Here is a 24569-nt window from a genome sequence, read left to right as displayed (position 1 = left end):
GCGATGGCGGGGTTAAGGGCTGAGACCCTTGCCTCCGGAGGATAGAGGGGTTGGCCGGTAATGGGGCAGGAGGTGAGCGGGTGGTTCGGGGATGGTCTTGGGGGCGGAGACACTAGGTAGTCGCTGTAGGCTGTACGTCCGCAGCAGGCACTAGTTACCTAGTGTTCTAAAGCAGGTAAAAAGAACTTAAACCTGGAATGCGAAAACCAGCGCTAGGGAAATCATATCTCGTTTTCCTTCCTGGACCTTCGGGACCCCTTGTCTCATCGGCCCCCAACCTATGAGTGCCCACCCCACCACGCGTCCCCAGCGCAGCAGGGAAGCCAGCAGAAGCGTTAACCTCTCCGTGGCCACTCTGAGCAAGGCTAGGGGCTAAGGGTCTAAGGCTCCGGGCCCTTTCTGTGCACCTGTTGGGCGTCTCCCTCTCTAGCTGCGGGGGCGTGCCCAGCGCGTGCCTTCTCCCTTCTGCCCCCTGCCAGGGCTTGGCGCGTGCCAGAGACCCAGACGCGTGGTCCCTGAGGTGGGGGAGGGCGGGGCGTGGTCCCGGAGGTAGGAGGGGGGCGCGTCCTCAGCTGTATGGTAATGAGGTTCTGGCCCCGCCTCCAGCGCGTCCCCTCACCTGGGTCCCGCTTCAGTTCCTGCGCCCACTGCCTCCCCCCACCCCAGCAGCCCCAAGCCCCCGGCCGCGCCCTGTCGCTCCGCTGGGGCAAGAAGGAACTCTCCTGACGCCAGAGTTGGCTCAGGCCACTGGAGAATCAAGGTGAGGGACTGAGGCCGGGTCGGCCCGGGTCCTCGCCTCCTAAGGCGGGATGTGGGGTGGAACTGGAGGTGTGCGGAGCTGTTTGAGTTTCAGGTGGCTTCACAAGTCTCGCCCGCGAGGGTCCCCCGGGTGGCCCCACTCCTCCAAGCGACAGCAGCGCAGCTGCTTTCTCGGAACCCGGCGTGATCCCCGGAGGCCGCAGACCGGGGAGGGCCGGCTTCTCCCAGTCTCGGGGGTGCCGGGGAGCTCTCTCTTTGCGACGCTGAGGACGGCGGGGGCCCTGTGTCTTCAGCTGTCAGCCCGCGGGCGAGGTGATGGCTGTAGTCGGGCGATAAGATCAGCGCGGGGGGAGCCGGGACGCTGCGCGAACCCGGGGGAGGCGGTAAGGGTGGGGGAGCGGCGAGGAGCCCAACAGCTGCCAATGCCGAGCATGGTCTGATTTTTTTTTTTGACTTGGGTGGTGGTGGTGGAGGACTCGGGGGCGGGTGGGGGGGGGAAGGATGAGAAACAAGAGGTTGGGAGCGTGGGTTGGGGGAGGGGCGAGGTGAGGAGACGGGCTCCGGGGTCCCCCACGCACGGCCACCCCTCCCAGTCACCATCTGGCGCGAGCGGGTTGGCGTGGGGAACCGAGGTGGGGCGGGGCGGCAGATGGGCCCAGGCTGCGCTCGGGAGTTAATGTAGGTTATGGGCAGGCGGAGTCCCAGGCCCGAGGGAGGGGGAGTCCGGGGCGTGCCTCCCGGCGCTCCTGGCAAGTGGGCTCCCAGATCTTCTCTCCGCCTATACCCTATGGATCCCTGGACTTGCCTCTCTAAGATGCCAGCGGGTGCTGCTTGCTCTCCTCCAAGCTGGCATCTAGCCCTGCCTAGCCCTGTCCTCTCTCAACTCCAAATCCTGGCCCAGGAGTTAATAAAAACACCCTCCTTTTCTGGCGCTGGCCCTGCTTACCTGACCCTCAAGGGAGACTTCTAGTCCCACACAAGGCATCTCTCCCAATACTGGAAAATCTGGAACACTCTCTTCCCTCATACACGCCCAGACTAATGTGCCCAAATGTACTTTGCAAATTATCAAGGACCTAACAAAAGTTGGGATTATCATCTTCAGAGAGGCGGAACCCAGGGGATCCCAGAGATCTAGAAAGGCTCTGACCAGAAGAGGAAAGGGTTAAATTCTCAGCATCAAAAGACATTCATGAAACACCTATTTGCGGAGGCGCTGTCCCAGAAGCTCATTCCTGGGCTAGGACACTGCCACCCTTGGCCCTGCGTACCTACGAGCGCTCCCACACGCTGCGGTCGAGCTTTGCCCACATTTGCTGAGCAGAAGAGGGTCACGCTGCGGGTGGGAAGCCCAATGCGAAGGCCGCAAGTGTTTCTCTCCGCCCCGCAGCTGGGGCTGCTTTTCCCTTCTTCTCCCACTCGGGACTTTAGGACTGGCGGGCGGAAGAACGCTACACGCGTCATCCTGGGGGCTCACTGGAGCAGAAGGCTGAGAGGCGATGGGAGGCCACGGATCACCGTGGGGCTGGACCCCCGTCGAAGTCGGCTGCCCCCGCCCCTGACGCAGACCCTTCACAACACCGTGGAGAGGGTGCACAGATAGACCCAGAGTCGGAACGACCACTGACCCTCCGCAGGCCCAGAGTTCCTCAATCCGACCGCACCCTCAACACTCCCCAGCGTCGGAAGCGGGTGCAGGGTCGAGGCCTGGCTTCACGAAAAGCCCACCGCCTCTGCCCCTAGAGGCCTTCTGCTTCTGCTGTCCCCCTACGCTTAGCCATTGCGCACTGTCCCCCAGCCGGAAGAACCGGCACTGAGGACCGGGAAACGCCAAGGTCGCCTTCCAGCCGTGTCCCCAAGCTGACCCCGGGTTATTGGGGTTCAACGGGAGCCGCGTAGAGCCTCGGGACTCCTTCCCGGCAGCGTAGCCTCCGTGCCCTCCCCAGGGCCGCAGGCGCAGCTCCGAGACCTTCAGCGCGGTTTGCCTCTCCTCTCCCCAACCCCCTCTCAGGGGACGGCGCTCTTCGCGGGGCACACTGCACCCGGGTAGGAACTTGGTGGGGGCCGGGCCACCGTGCCCGCTGGGCAGACCAGGGGCGGCGAAGCAGGCCTGGCTTGGGCGGGGCGCTTAAGCCTTGAGGGGCGCCGCCGCGGTCGCTGCGGAGAAGGGGCCACGTGTAGGGAGCGGCGGCCGGGGAGCTGCACAGAAGGCGTGGAGATTTGCAAACTGTTGCTGCCACATGGCTGCTCCATTCGATCCATTCACATTGAAATGAGGCCGGCGCGTGCCTCATCTGCCGCAGGGCGCTGCCACGCGTCAGCCCGGCCCGCCGCGTGCCAACTGGGGCAGTGGGACTGGCAGAGCCTGGCAGCCGTGGGGGCGCAGCCCGGGGCCTGAGGCCAGGAGGGTGTTGGGGGAGGGAGTCGAGCTACCCTAGCCACTCAGGCGCCGCAGTTTCGAGGACCTTGGCCCTACAATTGGGAGTGAGCTGGCGAGAAAGGCCCAGGACCGACGGGTTTCAGAGGGGGGCCGGGATCGATGCCGCCGCTCCCCGCAGATGCGCCCCGGCAGGGCTACTCTCCATCTGCCGCTGCTCGCACCTGCCGGTCAATAAATCGATTTTACAATTTAATGCAGCAGCTTCCCGCCCGCCTGGGACAGATGCCGCAGCAGAACCACCTCCGCCCTCGCCCCTCCCCTCGAGGGGCGCCAGCGGTTAGGGACGGGATTCCCGCTCAGCGGGCGGTGCCCCGCGTGGCCTCCTTCACCTCTCTCTGGAGCCCCCACAAGGAACCGCCTGCTGCGGGTTTTTCCCGCAGGACAGAGTGGGTTCCCCATAGAACAGGCCTGAGACTGGCCGAGGAGAGAGGAAGGTGATGACTTGCTGGTGGCCTTGAGAACTCATCTGGGGGCTTCAAGGGAGGAACAGAATGCAGTGACTGATGATAAGAAGGGTCCCGGTTAGAAGGAAGGGTAGGGCATGGGCGCTGAGGGACATCAAACTCTGAAGAATCTCCCTCAGGGGGACTGAGCAGAGATGGGGAGGAGGCAAGTGGAACGGGTCCCTCCCCACTCCCCAGGTGAGTCTGGTGAATAAGCCTAACATGGACCTGCTTCTTGACACTTCCTAACCATGTGGTCTTGGGCTTGTAACTTAACTCTAGCTCTACACTCAGTTTTCTCATCTGTGCAATGGGATAATAATAATAGGGATGGCCGGGTGTAGTGGCTCATGTCTGTAAGCCCAGCACTTCGGGAGGCTGAGGAGGGCGGATCACTTGAAGTCAGGCGTTCAAGACCAGCCTGGCCAACATGGTGAAACTCCGTCTCTACCAAAAAAAATACAAAAATTAGCCAGGCATGGTGGTGTTCACCTGTAATCCCAGCTACTCAAGAGGCTGAGGGAGGAGAATTGCTTGAAGCTGGGAGGCAGAGGTTGCAGTGAGCAGAGATCACGCCACTGCACTCCAGCCTGGGTGACAGAACGAGACTCTGTCTCAAATAATAATAGTAATAGTAATAATAACAATAATAACAACCTTGGAGCCCTGGAGAGTGGCTGAGGGACTGTATCAGATTATGCATTCATGCAACCCAATAAACAGTTATTTCCTTTCCCCCAGGTGACATCCAGGCAGCCAGGGGCAGACTTGGAGTGGAGGGGAGCTCCCTGACTGCAAATAAGTTCCAGAAGGAAATGAAGGAAAAAGGAGAACCAAAGACAAACGCTCATAAGGGATGAGGCATGAGGAGCAGAGGGTGGGGAAAAAGAGGAAAGTTAGGTAAGGCTCAGAAGGGATCCGGACCCTGTGGAAAAAGCCAACTGTTTGAGGTCCTTTTTGTGGCGAAAGGGTGTGACAAAGTTCTTGACTAGAGGGAGAAGACTAGAGCTTTGAGAATGGGTTTGGGGAAGATATGAAGGTTTGGAGGAACTAACCGCTCACAGTCTTGGCCTTTGGAAACCAAGACGGCACTCCTGCCAGGGCCAAGTGTAGGTTTTAAATTGGAATCCCCCCTCCTTCATGGTGGCAGTTCAGAGCCGAGGCCTGTGGCAAGAAAGAGGGGCATATTCTGCCCTGGTCCTTGGAGGTCCTGGCAGATCAGCCCTCTCTGTGTCACCAAGAGAGCAAACTGACCGGGCTGGACGGTCCACTGGCGGATGGCTCATGACACAAATGTGCCAAGGAAGGGATATCCAAGTGGATGGGACCCTTGGCAGGAGACAGAGTCCCTGCTCTTGCTTCTCACAAGACCAGGAGGGCCTCCCGTCTCCTCCTCCCAGGTTCCCCAGGAGCCCGAGGGCCTAGGCTAGTTGCAGACTCCCTTGCCTTCTCAGAAGCTCCAGTGCAGGAGCTGCCTGGCACTGGGGTAACTGGTATAGACTGGGCCGTCTTCTTCTGGAGAAGAACAGCTTGGGTCTGCAGAGACAATGGGCCCAAGAGAGGAGAAGCTGATGGTCCTCCACATGAGAAGCATCTTCTAACCATGACTCATGGCCGGTAGACATTCTCTCCAGGCCTCCTGGGTGCTGGTCAGCAGGAGAGAAAGAAGAGGGGGCAGGGTGAAGACCTGCCGGCCGGAGAAGCCTAGATAGGCCTTGCTGCAAGGGCTTGAGTTATGGTGACCCGGCAGCTGCCCCAGCTTCGTTTGCCAAACCCAGGGAATGCCTGGAAAGCTAGGGCCAGGAGCCACGCAGTGGGTATTTCCAGCCATGGAGCAGGCCAGGGTTTAGGGCAGCCTCTGCAGCAACTTTCCCAGAGCCCCCAGCTTCCCCTTCCCTAGCTCCTTCCTGTCCCTACCCTAGCCAGCAAGCAGGGAGGCTCAGGGAAAGGGAGGGAAGGCTCAGGGCAGCCTCTGCATGAAGACCCCTAGGTGGGAGACCTGGCCTGGGCCTGTCCTTGCCTCCCCACCTGGATCCTATAGGGCTCAGAGGCCTCTGAGAGGTCTTGTAGGGTCAGAGAATGGAGGGCACAGGGCAAAGCATTGCTGGGAGTCACTGGGGCAAAAGAGAACTTGTGCTGAAGGACATGGTGGGGTGGGGGAGCAGAGCCTGACCTGAAAGCAGGGGTTCAGCCACCTCTTGGACCTGCCTCCCTACCCTGAGGTTTTGCCTCCCCTGTAAAAGCTTCCTTACCTGCTCATCCTCCACCCTGGCTGTGCTCACCTCACTGTCCTCTCCTCTTGCCCCCTCTCAGGATACTGGTTGCCCATCCCTGAAACCTATTTCCTCTGTGACCTTTGCCAGCTGGGAAGCTCTCCCAGCCCCACCTTCCCCTGCAGCTTCACACCCCTCCTCTGGCTCTGGCCTTCCATTAGCATCCAGGCCCATGACTGCCCCGATCTCTTGGTGTCCCCAGGTCCTTGCGTGTCCTCCGCCTTCACCCCACTGAGTGACAATTCATCTCCTGGAAGAAACCCTGACCTTTCCTCATTTTTCCACATAGCCTCTGATCTCTGATCCCAGCTGCCACCCAGGACTTGAAGCAAGCATAAGGCGGGGATGGGGCCACACCTCACTCTCTCCCATTGGGGCATCCTGGGAGTGGGCTGTACTTAGATCGGCCCTGCTCCCCAGCAGACTCCCTGGAAAGAAGGGTCAAGCCTGAACCAGGAAGTCATGTTTCAAATACTCTCAGACACAGAGGAAGAAACGGGGAGAGTCGGGGGACAGATGCCAACTGTGAACAACGGCCTGAGCAGGCAGGCCACTGTTTCCGGAGAAGGCTGAGGAGGAATCCCACTGCCATGGTCAAGTAGGTGATGGGTCTTAAGCAGAGGATGATGACCGGCTGTCTCCTTCTCCCACCACAGTCAGAATGAGAGGAAACAGGCTTCAATTGTGGCAGGAAGGATTTAGGTTAGACGTATGGGAGAACTTCCTATGACAGAGTGTCTATACAGTGGATCCCAGTTGTTAATCCAGGTTGAACTCTCCCCTGAACTGATGAGAATTGCACGTTGATGCTTGCTAATGAGTAACTCGCCTTGCCTGTGATTAGCAAAGAAACCCCAGCCCAGAGAATTCTCCTTGTGTCTAGACTTTCCCCAGGGAAGAAGTCCAGAGAGACCTGGAGGCACCAGGAGCTAGGCTCCCTGGGAGCCCCAAGCAGTTTTCCGGACAACGTTTAGACCACTGTGAGCCAAGCTCACTTTGCCTCTCCTGCCCCCATCCCTCCGGGTGCAGCTCTCAGAAAATCAAGCCCAGTGGAGCTGTCCAGCCACACAAATTTTGCAGCAAAGGGGCAGGCTGGATTTTAGATCTGGGAGCTCATAGAGAATTTCCCAAGCGACAGTGTAGTTAGGGTGTTTAGCACCAGGGGTTTCAGTAACAGCCTCCACCAACTCTGTATGTTTAGAAATAGACAGGTATCAATCAGGCACAGTGGCTGACGCCTGTAATCCCAGCACTTTGGGAGGCTGAGGCAGATGGATCTGAGGTCAGGACTTCAAGGCCAGCCTGGTCAACATGGTGAAACCTCATCTCTACTAAAAATACAAAAATTAGCCGGGCGTGGTGGCAGGTGCCGGTAATCCCAGCTACTTGGGAGGCTGAGGCAGGACAATCGCTTGAACCTGGGAGGCAGAGGTTGCAGTGAGTCAAGATCGAGCCATTGCACTCTAACCTGGGTGACAAGAGCAAAACTCTGTCCCAAAACCATAAAAATAAAAGTAAATAAAATAAATAAATAAATAGACATCAACCAGGCACAGTAGCTCATACCTGTGATCCCAGCACAGGAGGCCAAGGTGGGCAAATCATTGGGCCCAGGAGTTTGAAGACCAGCCTAGCCAACATGCCAAAACCCCATCTGTACTAAAAATAGTAATTAAAAAAATTTAGCTGGGTGTGGTGGTGGGTGCCTATAATCCCAGCTACTTAGGAGACTGAGGCAGGATAATCCCTTGAACCACTGAGGTAGAGGTTGCAGTGAGCCAAGATCATGTCACTTCATTCTAGCCTGGGCAACAGAGCAAGATTCTGTCTCAAAAAGAAAAAGAAAAGAAAAGAAATAGGTATTCACACTTGAGCCCACTTGCCCCAGTCTCATGAGTCCTGCTTGGGCAGCGTGAACACTGCTATTGTTGGAGCCATTGTGGCTGCTGAGATCCCTGTGCTTCCCCATGGCTGACTCCCTTCTCCTGCCTCCCCTCCTCTCCTCCTGTGGCTTAACCCCCATCCCCTTACTACACTCTTTCTCCAGGTAAGGAGGAAGCTGGGGAGACCTGGGACAAGTCTATCAAAACCACCACCAAGAGAAAAGAAGACATGCCAAAGGTACATTCTATCTGGGGCATGGCCCTATAGGCCCCATGGTTAGTGTTCCCAGGACCCTGTGTGTGTGTGATGTGCATATGCAGAGTTTGGGTCCATCAGCCACTCAGTTGTGGATGAGGTCTACCACATGCCTAGCACTGGGCTCGGGTTAGTAAGGCCACAGAGGAACATAAAATTCAGCCCTTGTTGTTCACAGCAGCTGGAAATGAGATAGAAGCACATGAAAAGGAGTGTGATAACCTGTGGAACAGGCTTCAGAGAGGAACTGGGGCCCCGAGGGTTACAGGAGGCTTTGTAGGGGAGGAGGGATTACACTGGGCCTGGAAAAAGAACAGAATTTAGATAAAGAGAAGGGGGTAGGGGCGTGGGTGCGGTGGCTCACACCTGTAATCCTAGCACTTTGGGAGGCTGAGACGGGCGGATTGCCTGAGCTCAAGACCAGCCTGGGCAACATGGTGAAACCCTGTCTCTACTAAAACTACAAAAATTAGCCAGGTGTGGTGGCGGGCGCCTGTAATCCCAGTTACTCGGGAGGCAGAGGCAGGAGAATTGCTTGAACCTGGGAGGCAGAGGTTACAGTGAGCCGAGATCATGCCATTGCACTCCAGCCTGGGTGAGAAAGCGAGACTCCATCCCCCCACCCAAAAAAAAAAAAAAAAAAAAAAAAGACAAGAGGGGCATTCCTGGTGGGGGAATGAAGAGAGGCAAAGGATCTGGGTGCAAATGAAACAAGTATGGCTTCATTTGGCTTCATATGGCAGAGACTTTGCCTGTGGAGGGGGGGACATGAAGTTACATAGCTGTGGCATGGAAACCCAGCAGGCAGATGAATTTGGATTTGATTGATAGGTGCTAGGGAGCCTGTGGGTTCTTGACAGAGGAGAGTGCCCTCTGCATGCTCTCTAGCACTAGTATGCAGGGTAGTCTGGAGCAGGGAGGTACAGAAAGAAGCCCAGAGGCAGCTAGGAACATTTCTTATCTGTGGCTGGTGACCAGGTGAGCACTTATTTCTGAGTCCTATCCCTGAGTTGGTGGCTCCTATGCACCTGAGAATGCCAGAGGCCTGATGACTGGCTGAGATAGACTCCACATTTTCCCTGAAGGCAGCTTCTCTCTCCTCTCACCCTCTGCTTTCCAGACAGGCCCCTGCAAACATGAGACTGGCATCAGGGCTTCCCTGGCAACCATACTGAAAGTGGGGGCAGCTTTGGCCATGCTGCTGTCCTGGTCAGCCCTCTCCCCTGCCTCCTTTTCCCCTTAGAGGCCCGAGGCCCTTCCTGGCAGCCCAGACTGCCTGGAAGAGGAGAAAGGTTGGCTCAAGCCTGGAACGCAAAAAGGGAGTCCAGAGGACCTTGGGGGAATGATTTGGGGCCCTATGTTAGAAGCTCAGGGTGAGGTGAGCTCTGAAGGGCACTTGGACCAACACCACATTCAATAACTAATGACTTGAATACCTCTGGGGATAGGACTCTCACCCCCTCTCCAGGGTGCTCCATGCTCTTTAGATAGTCCTGGTTACAGAAAGTGCAGCCTCTTGTGGATCTGAAAGTCCCGACACATGCTTGGCACTGGGCTGATGGTTTGGGAGGGCTTTGGCCTAGGCCTTGAGGAGGGAATTCCAGAATGGCACTGCAAGAGGGAGGGTCCACTAGCCCCTTGGGCCTGGGATGGCTCTGCTGGGTCCTGTGGACAGCCTGCTGTACCTGCTTGGCCCCCTAGGCTGGGCCACGAGAAGCTTCCAGCTCGAGCTGGGGGTGGAGCAGCCAGGGTGAGGCCGCCAGGTCAGCCCTTCTCACCCTCACCAGGGAGGCCAGACCTAGGTCAGACTCAGGTCTCCCAGGCTGAGATCATCACCCTCCAGCCTCCGTGGCAGCTCCCACCCCTAGCTGAGTTCACTGCTCTGGCCGGCTGGGGGACATTGTTGTCTCCTGGGCCCCTCCCTGGGCTCAATGAGCTGTTTGTTGGCAACGTCCGGCGAGGGTAAGGGGAGGGTGGGCACAAGGCGCCCGCACACAATGGGGATTCCGTCCATTCTGAGATGGCTGCGGGAACCAGGCTGGCTTTGTCCCGTGGACCCTCATTCCCACCATTTAGCAGAGCCGGAACTTCAGGCGGAAGGCCCCGTATAAGAACAACAATGTCGTCACCCTGTCTGGGGGGGAGGGTGCTGCAGGCCAGGCATACTAGGGGCCCAGGGGACTCACAGCCTGGGGCAGCCTGAGAGGCACTTGGGATAGGTCCTGGGGCAGAGACTGTGCCCCAAATAGGAGGCAGACACAGGCGGGCAAATGAGTGCCCTCCTGCCCTGCCAGTCCATTGAGGAAGTGGGCTCAGCCACGCTCAGCTCCTCTGCATGCACAGAAGAGCCCTAAGGTGCAGAGGGGACCAGCACAGCCCATGGGCCTTGCTGGGTGGTGTGTAACAGTGGGGCTAGGTGGGGGGCAGCCTGACCTTCCTGCATCCAGCCTGGGCAAAGATCTCTGCCCAACGTTGGGCTCGGGCCTGTTTCTGGGCCCTTAGGCTCACCAGCCTGCCCCTCTGGAAGTGGTACTGCCCGCTCAGACAACAAGTGTTTATTTTCCAGTGGGGAGGCAGGACATCACAGCGTTTCCCTCCTGCCTGGGGCTGCAGTGGTTCTCACAGTCTGGGCACTGGTGACATCACCAGCCTTTCCTCCTCAGCCCTGGCCTCCTTGCCTCCCCCTCCCCACCCCATGCCCTGGCCAGGCTACGCAACTCTGAAGCTCCTGCTTCCGGCACGGGCACTTCTGAGCGGGTACTCACAGAGGCGTGGGAGCAGCGAATTGGACCAGCCCCTCATCCGTTCACTGCCCCTGGCATTCAAGCCAAATCCGGGGATAGCCCCTCTGTGCTTACCCCCACCAGAGGAGTTGGTGTCCCACCCAGATCACACTCTCAGTTCCATGCTGGCCCTTTAAGGGTCTTGGGAAGCCAGAACAACAGGAAATCCAAACGGCCTCATTAGGCAGCTCGGAGCTCAGCACAGTAATTAGTGCCCTGAAAACAAAACAAGGAAAAGCAGGTGGTGGTGCCCCCCTCAATCTATTTGCCCCCCCGACCCCGCCCCAGCGTGGCCTGTTAGTACCCACAGCTAGGCAGCTGGGACTGGACCCCCTCCCTCATAAGCCCCCTCACTCCAAGCTCCTGAAGCTGCTGCCCACTGCCCAGGCCAAGGGTCAGAGCCTAAGCTCGTGAGGAGCAGCCGCAGCTTGAGAGAAGCCGCAGGGACGTGCACTGGGCTTCCCCTCTTCCGCAGCCAGGTGGCTACTGGGCCACAGCATCCTCCACCTGTTTGGAAAATACCTCAGTGGGGGAAAGGGCTGTGTTGGGCTCCTCCGGAGGGAAAGGAGAGACCCCTGGGAATCCTAGAGCAAGAAGCCCCCCGTAAGAGGAGAAAAAAGCCTGCTCTGTGGTCCTGCTTCTCAGGCTTTGGTGAACCTCCAGGTGGGCAAGACCACTTGAGCAGAGGCCCTCTAGACAGACCCCAGGGACTTGCAAGCCCCCTCAGCTAGTAACAGCCTGGCCAGGAACCAAAAGGGATCTTAGTGAGTGCTCCTCTATGGCGAGCTTGCAGTTCCGGGTTCATTCCATCCTCTGCCTCTTCCAACATGGCTATATATATATATATTTATATAAATTCTGTCACCCATGCTAGAGTGCAGTGGCAGGATCGCAGGCCACTGTAGCCTCCACCTCCCAGGCTTAGGTGGTCGTCCCACCTCAGACTCCCAGGTAGCTGGGACTATAGGTGCCCACCACCTCACTCAGCTAATTTTTTGTATTTTTAGTAGAGATGGGGTTTTACCAAGTTGCTCAGGTTGGTCTTGAACTCCCAGGCTCAAGCAGTCTGCCCCCATCGGCATTCCAAAGTGCTGGGCTTACACGTGTAAGCCACCGCGACTGGCCTTCTCCAACATTTGATGCAATTGAAACTCATTCTGTCCCTGACCCCTGAGATGTCTCCCTCTATCTGTAATGCCAGAGAAGGGACATTCTATGCTCTACTTAAGTAACAAATATTCACTTAACATATTTCACTTAATAATATTCCCTATGCCATGCCAGTGGGGAGTTCCTGGAAAGGTTGCGGGGAATAGAAATGGTACTACCTTGTGGTAGCTCATTACTGTAAGCACTGTCCTTCCCTCTGCCTTGAAAAGGCCTTGGAGAGCAGGAACTATGACTTTCTCCCTCTGCATATCCCCCCACAGACCCAGTGCTTAGTAGGTGACTGGTACATGCTTGTAACCAATCAAAAATGGACCAGAAATCACCTCTCTGACTTCAAGGATTTTACTGTGTCAGCCCACGATTTAGCAAGCAACAGCGTCAGTACCCTGCCAGGGCCCCCCGTGCTTGGGTAAGGTCCCAGCTTCTGTGTTCAGAGCCCAGGCCTCCCTCTGCACCTCCCCAAGGGCCTTGTGCAGAGCAAGGGCTGAGGCACTGGGCGGGAAGGAGTACCGGGTCCTCCTGAAAACAAAGCTGGCATGACCCTGGGACGTGGGGAGGAACTGCGCCAGGCTGGCCTAGCTACAGGCTGAATGAGGACCGTGGCCAGCCTATGGCCACTGAGTGGGACTGTAATTAAACTGCGGGTAGGTTTCTGGTCACACTCCTGTTGGCTGAGAACAAAGGCCCCAGCATCATTGCCCAGGGGGAAAGAGAAGGAGCAGAGGGAGGGAGTGGGGGTAACCCAGAACCTGCTATTGGATTGGACAACTGGCCTCCAGCTGGGGCAGGGAACTCTGTGGGCACCTCGGGCAGCCACCGGCTAGGTGGGCATCTCTGAGGGGCTCCAATCTGAAACGGAGGGGCCAGTTCTGCTGGCAGAGGTGGAAGGGGCCAGCCAGAAAGTGACCAAAGGGTTACAGGGCTGTGGAGCAGGAGTTCTCTTCCCTGGCCATGCAACAGGATCACCTGAGTAGCTCCTGTGGGCACCCTGATAGAACTGTTCTGAGATGAGGCCTTGGAGGCACTGGTATTTTCCAAAAGCTCTCCAGTGACCCAGTGTGCAGCTAGGGTTGAAGGGTACTGCTACCTGGAAGCACAGGGCCTCCTGTTCCTCCTCCTGTCCCTTCGCTGAGGCCCACAGTGCTCAGAGGCCACGCCCACTGGACCCAACAGCCCAGTGTCCCCGCATCCACGGCTAGGCAGTTGGGATTGGAGCCCCTCCCTCATAAGCACCCCCATGGCAAGCTCCTAGAACCGCTGCCCACTGCCACAGTCTCCTGGTAGAGGTGGAGGGGACCAGAGTCTCCAGGCCTTTGGAGAGGTCCTCATCTTCTTGACCCCCTCCCTTAGTGGAAAGTTACCCAGGGAAGCAGTTGTGGGCAGACAAAGCAAGATGCCCCGGGGGGGCGGGAGGGGGCGTGGGTTGCCTATGGGGCACCTGTGGCCTCAGCTACCACCTCCGCTACTGCCTCACTCTCCAGGCCTCCAGGCCGGGAGTAGCACCTGGGAGAGCAGGCTGGGGACTGGGAGGGAAAAAAGGTAGACCCGGAGCACCTGAGCCAATGGGGCCTGGCCCCAGGCAGGGACGTGCTCTGCTCCTGAATCATTTCCCGGATATAGCTCAACAGCCCAGACTTCAAGGTTTTGGGGGGAAATCTTTTTTCCGAGTTCCTCGATCTGTCATGCCCCTCCCCCTGGCCGGATAGGACTGGACCAGTGTCCTCTCTCAGCTCCCCCTTGGCCTCCCGGCTCGGGCCTTCTCCACTGAGCTCTCCACTGGACATTGTTTCCCGCCTCAGGAAGTCTCTGATGCCCTGCGCTAGATTTTGTTTTCCTTGTTATCGGGACAACTAATATTTTTTCCTGTGCAGAAAAAAAAAGAGATTTTCCCAAGCAGATTACAGCTGTCAGTGAGGGGGGGAGGGGCTGGAGAGGTTGAGCCCTTCACCCTCCCGCCCTGCCACCCTCAGAGGGCCGAGCTTTTGAGTGAAGGAGGAAGCCCTGGCCCCAGATCCAGTCAGGCGAGCTGGAGCCAGGGGCAACTCTGGCCTTAGCAGAAAAGTCAGGCCTCTCTCCTCTACCAGCAGGGACCCTGCTCCTGCGGAGACTGTTATGCACGGGCCCACATGTCTCAGGACAAGGAGAGGGTCCTGGGCTTGCCTTCTCTCTAGTGGGGCAGGAAGGGCAGGCTGCCCTGCAGCTACAGGAGAAAGGTCCCAGGGTCCTTGGGAACTGATTCTTCCCAGGCCAGAATTCTGAACTGTCAAGCAGCCCTGTGGGACCAGGATGGCAGAACATGAGAAAAGACACCTAGGAAGGGTGTGAGCACACGCGAGACCCAGCTCCACCAGATGGTGTCACTTTGGGCAATTTCCCGAACCTCTCTGTGCCGTGGGCGCCCCCTGCCCGCCACCATGGACAAATTGATGCCTGCCTCACCTACCTAAATAGCCATGTGGTGAGGATGTAGACGAGAGAAAGATTCTAATTCAATGTCAGGGGTTCCTATGACTCCATCAGATGGGTTTTTTTTTTTTTTTTGAGACAGAGTCTTGCTATGTCGCCCAGGGTGGAGTGCAGTGGCCGGATCTCAGCTCACTGCAAGCTCCGCCTCCCGGGTTTTTACGCCATTCTCCTGCCTCAGCCTCCCGAGTAGCCGGGACTACAGGCGCCCACCACCTCACCCGGCTAGTTTTTTGTATTTTTTAGTAGAGACGGGGTTTCACCGTGTTAGCCAGGATGGTCTCGATCTCCTGACCTCGTGATCCGCCCGTCTCGGCCTCCCAAAGTGCTGGGATTACAGGCTTGAGCCACCGCGCCCGGCCTCCATCAGATGGGTTAATGCAGGTGTCTCGGTACCTGTGTGACACAAGTGAGGCTTCCCAGACGAGCAGACCAGAAAGCAGAGGCCATCACCGGGCAGGTTCTGTTAGAGTGACACACTCTGGGCCAGCACGTGCACGCACACATACACATGTGCACACACACTCACACTCACACACACACAAACAGGCTGGGTGTTCTTCCTTGATAAACTCTCACTTTCTACATTGGGTGCTGTGGTCCTAGGATGGGACAGGCTGCCTGGGCCTTTGGGGTAGGAACTGGCAGCACAACTACCACCACAGCAACAGGGCCTTGCCTAAGATGACCAAGTTTCATTTCAAGTTAACAACAACAAATAGAACGGCTTCAGATGTGGGTTACTCAATGTGGTTGGCAATGGATTAAGAAAATCAGTCGCTCTCTCGTGCCCTGGATCCTCTTGTAGGGTGATGGTCTGCTCCGAGAGGCTCTCTGTCTTCCTCTATCCACATGGTGGGCTCCACAGTGGCCTGTATGGGGCCAGTGAGGCATTTGTTGGGGGGATGGGAGGAAATATGATTTCTATTTTGATTTATTTTTTAGTTAAAAAACAATCTGGGAGACTGAAGCAGGTGAATCACCTGAATTCAGGAGTTCGAGACCAGCCTGTCCAGCCTGGCCAACATGGTGAAACCCCGTCTGTACTAAAAATACAAAAAATTAGCTGGGCATGGTGGCGGGCGCCTGTAATCCCAGTTACTTGGGAGACTGAAGCAGGAGAAATGCTTGAACCTGGGAGGCGGAGGTTGCAGTGAGCTGAGACCGTGCCACTGCACTCTAGCCTGGGCAACAAAAGCAAAATTCGGTCTCCAAAAATGTATATAAATAAATAAAACTTTAATAATATTTAATATGTGTTTTTACTGTAGTGTATGCATAAATATTCATAATAAAAAAAGTTTGGGAGGCCAGACACAGTGGCTCACGCCTGTAATCTCAGCACTTTGAGAGGCCAAGGCAGGAGAATTACTCGAGGCCCCAAGTTCAAGACCAGCCTGGGCAACATAGTGAGACCCCCATCTGTTTTTAAAAAAAAAAAAAGTCTGGAGACCACCATCCTGGAAGATCAGTGAGGGCTTTCCATCCTATTGGAAGCCAGTTTCAGGCTGGGTGCTGGGGTGGGGAAAGGGAGTGTGGAGGAAGGGCTGGTGAGCTCCAGGTACAGAACCACGCAGCAGTCTGGACATTCCTGGCCACCACTAGTCCACATGGCCTCCTTCTCCCTGTTCCCCCTTTAGGTCTGCTGCCAAGCTCCCTGCAAGGGAGAGAGTGGTCCTGTGTGACCGACATACTCCCCTGCCCCTCAGGCTGGTCGATGTGTGGCTCAGTGAGGCTGGGGTCCCTGCAGCTGCACTGCATTCCATGTCATCCCCAGGAGAAAAGTCCCTGGCGGGAGGCGGCCCTCTGCCGGGAGGCTGTTTCCTCAAGCGGCCAAGGTAAGAAGTGGGGAATTTCCAGCCCAACCCGCGGGGCTGACTTCAGTACTGGGGGCTCCTCTCCTTTCTCATGCAGCCAGGCTGGGATGAGCACACAAACGCTGGAGTTAGGCCTGGTTGTGGGCAAGACCATGTGGGGGCAGTGGAGTTAGCTAGGCCTGAAAGCCGCCAGCCGCCACGCCCTGCTCAAGAGAACCCCAGGGCTGTACCTGCAACCAACAGAGACCCAGCCCTGGAAGACCCCAACAGGGATCTCAGGGAGGGGACAGGGGTCTGGAAATCCAGCACCATACTTACTCATGGGCTTGTGGGGAATGACTCAAATCGATGAATGCCCCTGCTTAACCCCAGGTTCTGCCCCAGGGCTGCTGGGCGGGCCTGGTGGTAAGAAAAATGGCAGGTCTAAATCTCATCTCACAAGGCAGCGTTAATTAGCCAGCACTTCCAAGGATGCTGGTGAGTCAAGGGAGCCAACTTGGACCCATCAGGAGCTGCGAGCCAGGAGCCTCACATCCCAGACCATCTTGCCCTGAAAGCTTGGCCCACAGGAAAGGGGAGCTATCCCATAGAGCGTTCCCTGTATCCCTGCACTGTGCTCCACTGGGCAGGGAGGGTGGGTGCAATCCTGGACACCAAGTGGAGGAAGAGGGAGGAAGTCATTAGTGCCCTGGTGATGGTGGCACACATGGGTGTCCCAGCTCAGGCCTGTGGAAGGGCTTAGGAAACAGACTCTTCCTCTGCTCTCATTGAGTCTCCTGTGCCTCAGATACACTTGTGAGTTTTCATTTCATTACCCAGCTCATACGTTTGCTGTGTACACATGTATATGTGTTTTGTGCACATGTATGTGCAGCCTTGTGTGATTGAGACAAGCCAGGTCAAGGAACAGGCAGGGATTTATGCAAAGTTGCTGAGCAGAAGGAGAGGACCTGAAAAGTGAAATAATAGTCCAGCCACCATCATTGTAGGCTAGCAATGTGTCAAGACCTGAGCCAGGGGTTTTACCTGCATTATTACCAATCTGCCCAGCCGCCAACCCTCTGAGGGAGGTATTATTGTCTCCATTTTACAAATCGATAAATTGAATGAAGCTTAGAGAAGTTAAGTGACCAGCCTGAGGTCATGCGGTGAGCAAATCTAGGCCAGGATTTGAACCCGGGTCAGTCTAAGGCCAAGCCAGAGATGTCTCCACCAAACTCTCTTGGTGTGGTCCTTCTCCATTACGCCCCATCTGTTCCTTGTCTCTGAGGCCCTGGCTGCCCTGGTCTGAGGTAACAGGCCCCTCTGCTCCTCCTCTCCCCTCCCAGCCAGGCAAGGTAGAAACACAGAGTTTGTCTGAGGCCTTGTGGAGCCCAGGAAGCAGTGTGCAGACCTTCACACCAGGCCAGGCCGGGTTCAGAGAGGGTCTGGCTGGCCCTGGGTGTGGGGGGATCAGCTAGGGCTGAGCTGGGGCAGCTGTTTACAGTAAACAGAAAGCTCTTGAGGAAGGAAGGAGGGGAGGGGCTGGGGTCGTCATGGAGACAGGGACGAGCAGCCAGGACTCAGCACTGATCCACAATGACTGGTAACGCATCCTTGCCTTCCAGAGTAGAGGAGGCCCAGGGAAGGTCCGGACGAGGCAGGCAGAGCAGGAGAGGCAGTGGCAGACAGGTCTGGCTCAGGGCAGACTCGTGAGAACACACTCCCACCTCTCTGTGCCTTTCTACTTATTGTTAACAGTCACAACGCCTGCTTCTTGAGCTTTCACAGTACGTCTGGTGCGAGGCCCTTGAGAATATGTTTTCTTATTTAATCCCAACAATAGCCAGGTGGTAGGTACAATAATAGTCTCTAATTTATAGATGAGGAAATTGAGGTTCAGAAAGGTTAAGCAACTTGTCAAGGTCAAGCAGCTGGTAAGTGACATAGCAGAAATTCCAGATCAAAAACTCTTTCCACCAAGGCAGGTAGGAGATGAGCTAGCTGGTGAAACTCTGAGCCCCTCAGATGGTGGGGAAACTGAGTCCCTTAGGTGTTAAGGGGACTTTCCCAGGCTTCTGGTGTTAGTCAAAGAGATTGCCAGGAACAGAACCCATCTGTTCTAGCCCTAACCACTAGACCACACGGCTTCTCCATGGCTTGAGCTGGGAAGGTCCAAAGAGAAACTCCCTTTCTAGCCCCAGTGTGGAGTGTAGACTCTTCCCCAGCTAACACGGTTGTCCCTGTGGAGGCCAGGCTGGGCCAGGGTGCAGTGGGGGATGCTGGGGGGTTTCTGCCCACACATATGGTTTCCAGATTCCAGGGGATGAAAAGGAGGCCCTTAGGGGCGGAAATGGGGGATGTGTGATGACAAATTTAGACTGATTGCTTAAAAAAAAAAAAAAAGAAGCCAAGAAACCCTATAAAATAAAAGCAAAAATTCCACTAGAAAACCAGAGGGAGTTATTTGATTGTGAAACTGAGTGCCACGAGGCGTGCATAGTTTAATGTGGAACAATATCTAGGGTTCTTCCAACTTCGGCTGTTCAGAGGATGCCGGGGAGGGAAGGAGGCTCTGTCTGCTGTTCCTGCTTCACCTGCTGGGGCCTGGGACAGGGAGGTAGTCGGGCAGGACACCTGTGAGGATGTCTGGAATCGGGGTACTTGCATGTGTCCTGCTGGCTGTGGCCAAGGATCCACACTGGCTCACGTGGAGAGCAGCCCAGTGGAGGCTCCAGCTGGTCCGTGCTGAGAGCTTGGGGAAGGATGAGCTGGAAGGTGGGGGGTTGAGCTATCTCTGAGTTCCAGCCTCAGAGGGAAAGACCAGGAACAGAAGGTAAAAGAGAGAACATCTGCCTCATACTCTGGTCTGGTCGGCAGCAGGCCCAAGGGGTCAAAGGTCAAGGGGAGGACAAGGGGGACTTCCTGAAGCTCCCGGGAGAGTGCCAGCCAGGCCGACTGTTGTGCAAGTTCTGGCCTGGCCTGCGAGGGCAGGCTGGCAGAGGAGTCATGCCTGATCAGCGGCCAGCATGGTGTCTGCCCAGCCCCCTCGGCCTGTCCTATGAGATTCCTGGCGCTGGAGTAGTGCCCTGTCTCCTTTCCTTCAGGGAACCAAGCCCCCCATCCCAAGGAAGCATTCTTGTCCCACCTGTGGCCATATTCTACATGCCTGTGGGCTTCCTCTCATTCTCATCCTGAACCTCTTTTCATTAGAATTGCCATTCATCAAGAAACCAGAAAAACCTACTCAAGCAAGCTTCTTTCTTCCAATCCCACGCAGATATCTGAAGAAGTCAGAGGGCCTTGTGAGGGAAGGGCTGGGACAGGTCTCAGGGTCCCACGCCTACAGAAAGGAGGCACAGAGTAAAAAGGAAGAGGGCAAGTGCCTGGGGCTGCTTGGGCGCCAGGCCCCGGGCTACCTTGACAGATGGGCAGCACCGCTCTTATTTCAGCCTCGCGAGAGCCTTTCCAGGTCTGTAACAGTTATTCCCATTTTACAGGAGAAGAAATTGAGGTTCTAAGGGCTTGATTAGCCTGATGGCTGGTAGGGGCAGAGCAGAGACTTGCACTTGCCTTTCTACAGAGTATGTCCTTGTTCCTCAGTTCAACCCATTTTGGCTGGAGATGGAAAACGAGTATAAAGAAGGACCTAGGATGATGCCCTGCTCACAACCAGCATGGGAACACCGTTAATCAAGGCTGAATCTCATGGACAGGGGCAGGATCCAGGATGGAGCCTCCTGTTAGCTACCAATTTGTCTTCTGCAATTCAGCAGCTGTAAAGTCAGGAGGTGGGATCAGCAGCACGGTGTCTGTCAAACTGGGTTCCTGGGCATCCTGGCATCTTATAGATATTGGGATAGGGGGCCAGGCACAGTGGCTCAGGCCTGTAATCCCAACACTCTAGGAGGCTGAGGTGGGAGGACTGCTTGAAGTCAGGAGTTCAAGACCAGCCTGGGCAACCTAGCAAGACCCCCGTCACTACAAAAAATAAAAATAAAAATTAGCCAGGTGTGGCGTCTATAGTCCTTGCTACTCAGGAGCCTGGGGCGGGAGGATCACTTGAGCCCAGGAATTCAAGGCTGCAGTGAGCTATGTTCGCGCCACTGCACACCAGCCTAGGCAATACAGCAAGGTGTTGTTTCTATTTTTAAAAAAAAAAGCCGGGCGCAGTGGCTCAAGCCTGTAATCCCAGCACTTTGGGAGGCCGAGACGGGTGGATCACGAGGTCAGAAGATCGAGACCATCCTGGCTAACATGGTGAAACCCCGTCTCTACTAAAAAATACAAAAAACTAGCCGGGCGAGGTGGCGGGCGCCTGTAGTCCCAGCTACTCGGGAGGCTGAGGCAGGAGAATGGCGTGAACCCGGGAGGCGGATCTTGCAGTGAGCCGCGATCCAGCCACTGCACTCCAGCCTGGGCGACAGAGCGAGACTCCGTCTCAAAAAAACAAAAAACAAAAAACAAAAAAAAAAAACAGAGAGAGAGAGATTGAGCTAGGAGAGGAGAACAGGCTCAGTGAACAGGGGTGTGTGTGCCTCCAGCCCAGTTTCCATTGGAGAATCTCAGCATATCAATTTCAAGTACTGGACATTCATGAACGTTTTTATTTGAACAAGGCTTCCACAGCACTTTACAGTCTCTATCTGAGGTCTCTGCAGCTCTGGCCTGCTGGGAGTTGTGAACAGTTTAGGTCCTGGCCTGGGAAGAGAAACCAGAGGACCTGGTGAGGGAAGTGGGGTTCACCTTCCAGCCCTATGGGGATGCCGGTAGGGAGCAGGTCAAGGGTCAGAACTGGGAGATCATGCCATGGAGGGAAGGGGAGCTGCAGGCACCTGCCTCTGCACCTGGCAAACACAAACAGACCTTTGGTCACAGCAGCCTGGGAACCAGAAGCAGCAGCCACCTTCCTGGGGGCCAGACCAGTGACCCTTTCCCTTTTCTCTGCCCAAGCTTATTCTCAGTGGACATGGGTTGCTGGCCACCAAACTAAGGCCGTGCAACCTCTCCTGACCTCACAGTATGGTTTCTGACTGCTCAGTAAGGGCTGGTTCAAGGTGAAAGCTGAGCCACGGTAAAGCTGCTCAGGGAGAGGAAAGCACCCAATTACCAGGCATCTGGAGAGGGGCCAATCCCCTTGAAACGACAACCTTATTTTGTGGCCCTTTTATTGGTCATCCTAGACCAAAGTTTGCCCCTCTGCCTCAGTTTTCCTTTTGGGAATCCAGGCATGAGAATGGTGGCCTCTCCTGGTGGCTTCAGCATGCATGGCTCCCTGAATATCATCTCCATGCTCCAGGCGGAGGAAAAAGCTGAGGGCTCCAGCTGCCCCAACACCAGAACTTTCTAGCATCCTGTCCCACTGCCTGCCCCAGGCCTGCCTCTGACCACCATTCACCCTCAACCTGCTACAGGGCCCAGTCTCACCCCACATAAGCAAAGCTGCCAGCAGGGTCCTTTGTGGTGCTGCTCCCGTGTGGCACTGCCTAGGGGCCCCACCATGGGGCAACAGATGGACCTATGGTCTCTCTAGAACAATGGTGGGGGAGGGGCCCTGGCATCGCCCGCCCCAAACAGGAAGCACTGCGTGAGCTTCAAAGGGCTGGCAGGGCCAAGGGGCTGAGTGAGGGAGCCAGTGCCAGGACTGGCGGCTGCCTGAAGAGATGCCTGCCAGCCTCGGGATGCCCAGCCTGGTGGTGGAGGTGGGGTTGCGGTGGCCAGGGCAGCTGGCTCTTGAGCAGAAGATGTCTGGCACCCTGAGGACAGCAGCCTGTAACCTGGGAGCAGGTTAAGGAAAGGGGGCATGGACATTGCTGTTTCCCGGTTGAACTGTCACTCGCCAGCGGGGCTGCAGGTTCTTTCCCAGGCCGCGGCTGGCCTGGCCCTCCGGCAACTAAGCATGAGGGGCAGGGCTGGCACCAAGCCCGCCGCCCACTCCCTGCCTCCTGCTCCCAGCTGCTCCGCTCAGAGCCTTTTCCTCTCCACTTCCTGTTCACACAGGGGGGGCGGGAAGTGGAGGGAGGAAGTTGGGGGGAGGCGTGTAGGGGGGACCCATTGAATAAAAGGAATTAACCGTTTCCCTCCTCTGACCTCTGGGAATTTCCGCCTGTGAAAGTGTCTCGAAGAATCAGTACGGCTGGGAGAGTGGAGGGGAACTGCGCCCCCTCTTGTCCCCCTTCCCCCACCCGGTGGGGATGGGGCCAGATAACTCCCTCTGGGCCCCTAACCTTTGTTTCCCTGGCGCCAGGGGGCAGAGCCAACGGAGGCCTGGAGCCTGATGGCCTCGGAGCCCCCTCCCAACCTTTGGGGTGGGTGCCAGGCCCCAGCCTGCGACCCGAGCCTTTGGGGGAGGGGCAGGAACTAGAACTGGTGGTCTCGGGGAATGAGCTCATACCCGAGCTGGCCAGGCTGAGCCCTGAGCCCTCTCCAGGGCTGGTGCCCTTGGCCAGTTGGCTGCGGTGACAGAAGGGAGGGAGAGGCCGGGCCAGCAGGGCCTGGGACGCTGGGCCGGCACACCCTCCGGCGGCCACACCCCCGGGAGCCAGGGTAGGGAGCCAGGGTAGGGAGCGGTGGGCTCTGGAAGCCGGTAGACGGCGCCTCCTAGCGCCTGCTGCAGACTCGGCGGGGCGGCCCCCAGGGCCCTCTCCAGGGCGGGCCTCAGGAAGCACCTGCTCCCCAGGACCAGTGACCGCCCTGCGTCTCCCCCAGGTGGCTTCCTTGTTTACAGGCCTCCTGCCCTGGTCCCAGCGTCACTGCCTGTGGCCACTCCTCCTATTTCCAGTGACCGCTCCAGGAGTAGCTCATTCATCTTGGCCCCTGCCCACACAGCTGCTCCCCCACCCCACCCCCCTCTGGCCCTCCCCCAGGCTTAGGGCCAAAGTCCTGAGGGCCTCCGCTCCGCTCTCCATTCCAGGTCTTGCTTGGCTTCCAGGGATCTAAGAGCTGTGGCTTCCCGTTGCCCTGACTCACCGGAACCCTATTCTGTCCCTGCCAGGGAAGCCTGGGGCCTTTTCCCAGGAAGGAGGAAGCAGCCTAGGACCAGATGGGCTGGCTTGGGAGAAGACAGAAGGGGCAGGGGTGTCCCAGGCTGCTTCAGCCAAGCCTTCTGGGAGCAGGGAGCAATAGGGCAGTGTTTGTTTAACTAACATGTATTAGGCGCTCATTATGTGCAAAGACAGAGGCCGCAGTCTGTTTTCTCTAAGTAAGAAAGTGACCCCTTCAGAGGCAAGCTAAGCTTTATACTCACAGTCGGGGGACAAAGACCCTGGGCCCTCAGCTGACTATGGTAGGTGTAAGGGGAGCCTAGGCCACATGGGGAGAAGGAAGCAGGAGCCCTCCAAACCTCCTGGGACAGTGCGAAGAACAGAATTAGGATGCGCTCTACTCAACGGGACCCCTCCCCCACATCTGCTTTTGGAGGAAGACGGGAGTCTGAGGGGTCATCAAAAATGGGCAGCTTCCCATTAGCCCTCTCAGCTAATAGAGGCCATGAAGAGATCCTCTTGTTCTAGTAGTTAGGGAATTCTGCAGCAAAGTTCAACCTATACTGCAGGAGATAAAATTCTTTAAAAAAACAAAACAAAAAAAGAGGGTTCTGGCTGGGTACAGTGGCTCATGCCTGTAATACAAACAGTTTGGGAGGGTGAGGTGGGCGGATCACTTGAGGTCAGGAGTTCGAGACCAGCCTGGCCAACATGGTGAAACCCATCTCTACTAAAAATACAAAAATTAGCCAGGCGTGGTGATGTGCACCTGTAATCCCAGCTACTCAGGAGGCTGAGGCAGCAGAATCCTTGAACCTGGAAGGCGGAGGTTGCAGTGAGCCAAAACTGCACCACTGCACTCCAGCCTGGGTGACAGAGCAAGACTTCGTCTCAAAAAAAAAAAAAAAAAAAGAGGGTCCTTGCTCTGTCACCCAGGCTGAAGTGCAGTGGCACATTCATAATTCATTGCAGCTTCACCTCTTGGGCTCAAGCCATCCTCCTTCCTCAGCCTCCCAAGTAGCTAAGACTGCAAGTGTGAGACCCCATGCCTGGCTAGGAAGAGGGGAAAGCAGCCTGCAGTGGCCAGTGATGTTGGCCTAACTGCAGGAACTGTTTTGCCAGCTGATAGATCACACCCACAGAGCTGGGCAGTGCACTGTGAACACCAGTCCACGGGGCAAAGGGTGCTTTGCTGATGTCACGGGGAGGCCACACTCCAGGACTCCCTAGGATTTAGCCACAACTAAAGATGTGTAATTTGTGGGGAGGAGCAGGTCACAGGAGCAAGATGAGAAAACATATCCGCCAGATGCCATGGAT

At 56.5% G+C, this 24569-nt stretch overlaps 1 long non-coding RNA gene across 3 annotated transcripts; it reads left to right on the top strand.

Moving 5' to 3' along the window:
• Positions 1–2816: 2816 nt before the first annotated feature.
• LOC144329841 (uncharacterized) lies at positions 2817–24125 on the top strand. Of its 3 annotated transcripts, XR_013395509.1 has the most exons (5): positions 2817–6513; positions 7963–8036; positions 16111–16308; positions 19547–19738; positions 19870–24125. It is a non-coding gene; the product is annotated as an uncharacterized LOC144329841 (long non-coding RNA). The 3 variants fall into 3 exon arrangements; XR_013395507.1 differs by lacking the exon at positions 19547–19738; XR_013395508.1 differs by lacking the exons at positions 16111–16308; positions 19547–19738; positions 19870–24125 and adding an exon at positions 15416–16080.
• The last annotated feature ends 444 nt before the right edge of the window (positions 24126–24569 follow it).

This window comes from Macaca mulatta, chromosome 7 (assembly GCF_049350105.2).
Source record: "Macaca mulatta isolate MMU2019108-1 chromosome 7, T2T-MMU8v2.0, whole genome shotgun sequence".
Classification (NCBI taxonomy): Eukaryota; Metazoa; Chordata; class Mammalia; order Primates; family Cercopithecidae; genus Macaca; species Macaca mulatta.
This window is presented reverse-complemented; position numbering and strand designations above follow the sequence as displayed.